This window comes from Rattus norvegicus, chromosome 14 (genome assembly GCF_021556685.1).
Source record: "Rattus norvegicus strain SHRSP/BbbUtx chromosome 14, alternate assembly SHRSP_T2T, whole genome shotgun sequence".
Classification (NCBI taxonomy): Eukaryota; Metazoa; Chordata; class Mammalia; order Rodentia; family Muridae; genus Rattus; species Rattus norvegicus.
In genome coordinates, this window is record NC_141547.1 from 38,308,015 (window position 1) to 38,313,676 (window position 5,662).

A 5,662-nucleotide genomic window follows, 5' to 3' on the forward strand; every position below is an offset into this window, starting at 1 on the left:
CAAGTAAACAAGTAGTATCCCTTAAAGAAGAAACACAAAAATCCCTTAAAGAATTACAGGAAAACACAATGGAACAGGTGAAGGAATAAACAAAACCATCCAGGATCTGAAAATGGAAATAGAAAAAATAAAGAAATCAAAAAAGGAGACAACCATGGAGATAGAAAACCTAGGAGAGAGAACAGTAGTCATAGATGTAAGATTCACTAACAGAACACAGGAGATTGAAGAGAATCTCAGGGGCAGAAGATACCATAGAAAACATTAGCACAATACTTAAAGAAAATGCAAAAAGCAAGAAGCTCCTTATCCAAAACATCAAGAAAATGCAGGACACAATGAGAAGACCCAACCTAAAAATAATAGGTATAAAAGAGAATGAACATTCACAACTTAAAGGGCCAGAAAATACCTTCATCAAACTTATAAAAGAACATTTCCCTAAACTAAAGAAAGAGATGCCCATGAACATGCAAGAAACATACAGAATTCCAAACAGATTGGACCAGAAAAGAAATTCATCCTGTCACATAATAGTGAAAACACCAAATACACAAAACAAAGAAAGAATAAAAGCAATAAGGGGAAAAGGCCAAGTAACATAGAAAGGCAGAACTATAACAATTATACCAGACTTCTCACCAGAGACTGTGAAAGCTAGAAGATCATGGACAGATGTCATACAGATCCTAGGAGAACACAAATGCCTACCCAGGATAATAAATCCAGCAAAACTCTCCATTACCATAGATGGAGAAATCAAGATATTCCATGACAAAACCAAATTTACACAATTACTTTCCACAAATCCAGCACTATAACAGAAAATAAACAGAAAACTCCAACACAATGAGGGAAACTACACCCTAGAAAAAGCAAGAAAGTAATGTTCTAGCAAAATACTCAAAAGAGGTCAAACAAAAATAATTTGGCCTCTAACAACAAAAATAAGACACAACAATCACTATTTAATATCTCTTAACATCAATGGACTCAATTCCCCAAGGAAAAAACATAGACTAACAGACTGGAAATAAAAACAGGACCCAGCATTTTGCTGCATACAGGAAACTTTGTCACTTCAGTGAGAAAGACAGACAGTACACAAAAATAAAGGCTGGGGAAATATTTTCCAAGCAAATGATCCCAAGGAAAAAGCTGGAGTAGCCATTCTAATATCAAATAAAATCAACTTTCAACCAAAAGTTTTTCTTATCAAAAAGATAAGAAACGACAGTTTTCACTAATCAAAGAAAAAAAATCTACCAAGATGATCTCTCAATTCTGAACATCTATGCTCCAAATGCAAGGGCACCTGCATTCATAAAAGAAACTTTTCTAAAGCTCAAAGAACATATTTCACCACACACAATAATAGTAGGAGACTATAACACAGCACTCTCATCAGTGGAAAGATCATGGAAACAGAAACTAAATGGAGACACAGTGAAAGTAATAGAAATTAAGAACCAAATGAGTTTAACAGATATCTATAGAAGATTTCATTCTAAAACAAAAGAATATATGTTTGTCTCAGCACCTCATGGCACCTTCTCTAAAAATGACCATATGATTGGTCACAAAACAGGCCTAATAGATAAAATGAATTTGAAATAATCCCCTCATTCTATCAGAACAGCATATTTCAAATTCATCCCACATACATTTGGAAGCTTAATAATGTTCTCCTCATTGACAACTTGATCAAGGAAGAAATGAAGAAAGAAATTAAAGACGTTTTAGAATTTAATGAAAATGAATGCACAATATACCCAACCTTATGGGACACAATGAAAGCAGTTCTAAGAGGAATACTCATAGCTCTGAGAGCCTCTGAAAAGAAATTAGAGAGAGCATGCACTAGCAGCTTGACAGCATACCCAAAAGCTCTAGAACAAGAAGAAGCAAATTCACCCCAGAGGAGTAGATGGCAGGATATAATCAAACTCATATTTGAAATCAACCAAGTAGAAACAAAAGAACTATAGAAAAAGTCTACAAAATCAGGAACTAGTTGTTTGAGAAAATCAGCAGGACAGATAAACCCTTATTCAGACAAACCAGAGGGCAAAAAAAGAGTATCCAAATTAACAAAATCAGAAATTAAAAGGGTGATATAACTAGAGAAACTGAGGAAATACAAAGAAATAATCAAATCCTACTACAAAAGCCTACACTCAACAAAATTGGAAAATCTGGAGGAAATGGACAAATTTTGGGGTCACATAAGTATATTATCATAGCATCTGAAATTAGTGATATTTTGTCTTCTTTCTTTCCAATTTATGTCCTTCTTATGACCTTCTTTTGTTGCCTAGCCTTATTTCTTTGGGTAGGACTTTAAGTAATATATTGAATAGGTAGGTGGAGATTGGGCAGACTTGTCTAATCTCTGATTTTAGTGGGATTACTCCAAGTTTCTCACCATTTAATTTGATCTTGGGTGCTGGTTTGTTGTTCATTGCTTTAATTATATTTAGATATGGGCCTTGAATTCCTGATATCTCTAATACTTTTAAATGAATGGGTGTTGTATTTTGTCAGAGGCTTTTTCAACATCTAATGAGATGTTCATGTATTTCTTTTCCTTTGAGTTCATTTATATAGTGGATTATGTTGCTGGGTATTCATATATTGATCATTCCTTCACTCCTGTGATTATCCTACTTGATCATGGTGAATGATGGCTTTGATGTCTCCTTGAGTTGTGAGAATTTTATTGTGTAATATTGTATCAATATTCATAAGGAAAATTGGTTTGAAGTTCTATTTCTTTGTTAGGGCTTTGTGTAGTTTAGGTTTCAGTGTAAATGTGGCTTCGTAGAACAAATAGGGTAATGTTTCTTCTTTTCTATTTTGTAAAATAGTTTGAGAATTACTTGTATTTGGCCTTCTTTGTAGGACTGATAGAATTCAGCGCTAAACCCATCTGATCCTGGGGTTTTTATGTTTGGGGGACAGTTAATGACTCCTTCTAATTCTTTAGAAATTATAGGACTGTTTAGATGGTTCTTTTGATCCTGATTTAACTTTGGTACTTGTTATCTGTCTAGAAAATTATCCATTTCATCTAGATTTTCCAGATTTGTTGAGTTTAGGCTTTTATAGTAATATCTGGTGATTTTTTGAATTTCTTAGTTTCTGTTGTTATCTACCATTTCATTTTTGATTTTGTTAATTTGGTTACTGTCTCAGTGCCCTGTAATTTATTTGGCTAAGGGTTTATCTGTCTTGTTGATTGTCTCAAAGTATAAGCTCCCAATTTTTTATTCTTTTGTTTAGTCTATGGTGGTCTGATAAAATGTATGGGATTGTCTGAATTTTCTTGTATTGGTTGAGGCTTGTTTTGTCACAGATTAAATGGTCCAATTTTGGAGAAAGTACAATCAGGCACTGAGGAGAAGGTATTTTCTTTTGTTTTAGGGTGAAATGTTCAATAGGTATCTGTTAGTTCCCTTTGATTCACAACTTCTGTTAATTTCACTGTGTGTCTGTTTACTTTCTGTTTTCATTATCTGTTTATTGGCGAGGGTGGGTGTTGAAGTCCCTCATGATTACTTGGTGTGATTTGAGCTTAGGTACTTCTTTTCCAAACGCGGTTGCTTTTGCATTTGGGGCAACGATCTTCAAAATTGAGAATTCATCTTGGTGGATTTCTCCTGTATGTAGTGTATATGTATGTAGTGTTCTGCCCCATTTTGCTTGATACCTTTTGGTTGAAATTCTATTTTATTGGATATTAGAATTGCTACTCTACCTTGTTTCTTGGGATCATTTGCTTGGAAAATTTTTTTTCCAGCCTTTAACTTTGAGGTAGTGGCTGTCTTTGTCACTGAGGTATGTTTCCTTTTTGTAGCAAAATGATGGGTCCTGTTTGTGTATCCAGTCTATGCCTTTTTATTGGGGAATTGGGTACATGGATGTTGAGATATATTAAGGGACCAATGAATATTGCTTCATGACCATTTCCAGAATGGTTGTACCAGTCTGCAATCGCACCAACAATGGAGGAGTGTTCCTCTTTCTCCACATCCTCGCCAGCATTTGCTGTTACCTGAGTTTTTGATCTTAGCCATTCTCACTGGTGTGAGGTGAAATCTCAGGGTTGTTTTGATTTGCATTTCCCTTATGACTAAAGATGTTGAACATTTCTTTAGGTGTTTCTCAGCCATTCGGCTTTCCTCAGCTGTGAATTCTTTGTTTAGCTCTGAACCCCATTTTTAATAGGGTTATTTGTCTCCCTGTGGTCTAACTTCTTGATTTCTTTGTATATTTTGGATAAAAGCCCTCTATCAGTTGTAGGATTGGTAAAGATCTTTTCCTAATCTGTTGGTTGAGAATATTTTTTTAAACAGGTTTTCTGACATTTGTTGGAAAACCCACAAGCCCACAAGCTATCCTAGATAACTATTACAGCTATTTTAATTTTTTCTAACAGGTTTTCTGACTTTGGTTGGGAAACTCAAGAGCTATATCAAGCTGAGAGAGCTAACTTAAGCTGAGAAAGCTGTCTTGAGCAGTGAACTATCTGGAGCAGAAGACAGAGCCAAGAGCTATCTACAGAACTATCTAGAGAGCTATCTTGAGCAGACTACAAAGCTACCAGCTCTCACCCCATCATTGACTTTAAATTGTTTCTTCCACCAGTCCTAAACACACCTTCCTCAGGATCCCCTCTCTAAGCCAAGACTAGTACTGGCTTATAACTAATATAGCATCTACAATATAGAGTGGAGAAGTGAATGTATACATGCTCATTTATTTGTTCGTGGGTGCTCTGCTAAATTTCTTTTACTTAAGCAATTTAACATAGCCTAAAGAGGGACAATGCCACCTGTAGTAGATTGTGTTTTCCTCATCCACTAACTGAAGACACTCCCCCATAGACATGATTCTACATGATTCTAGATAGTGTCAAGTTAACAATTAAAACCAATCATCACAGCAACTAAATGTAATTTCATAAATTTGTTTTACGGAAGTGACTATTATTCATATTAATTTATTAACCTAAATTATGATACTATTTGAAATCACATATTTAATTCTAAACACTTATGTACATCACTTTGAAATTATCTAGTGATTAAAAATGACAGCATTGATTCCTTAATGTTCTATATGATTCTTTTTTTGCCTGTTAATGAAATATGACAACTAACTTTATTAAAAGTATGTCTTATTGGGTTTAGCTCAGTGGTAGAGCACTTGCCTAGCAAGCACAAGGCCCTGGGTTCGGTCCCCAGCTCTGAAAAAGAGGAAAAAAAAGTATGTCTTATAAAGACAATTATGAGAAACAGGACCATGAGATGACTGAGTGGGTAATGATACTTGCTTTCAAACATAACCACTTGTGTTCAATACTTAAACCACATTAAGGGAGAAATAACCAACTTCCATTAGTTGTTCTCTGACATTCACATACACGCCATATATGCTTGTATATAAATTTACAGGTATAAATTACATGTAAAAATTAATAATGCACATAATTTAATATGTCATTAATCATAGATACCTGGTTTTTACATGAAAATAAAAATTATTCGAGTCCCCAAATAGCCTCTCAATTGAATTTATACAACTAAAGAAGGATTCTCTTACTATAGTTATTATTAACTGTAAACCAAGAGTCGGCTTGCTGTCAGGATTTATAATTGAT

The 5,662-nt window shown here is 34.5% G+C and overlaps 1 non-coding gene across 1 annotated transcript; it reads left to right on the forward strand.

The window, feature by feature from the left end:
- The first annotated feature begins 4,405 nt into the window (after positions 1-4,405).
- LOC120096772 (U7 small nuclear RNA) lies at positions 4,406-4,466 on the forward strand. The gene has a single exon (XR_015637752.1). It is a non-coding gene; the product is annotated as a U7 small nuclear RNA (small nuclear RNA).
- Positions 4,467-5,662: the final 1,196 nt, after the last annotated feature.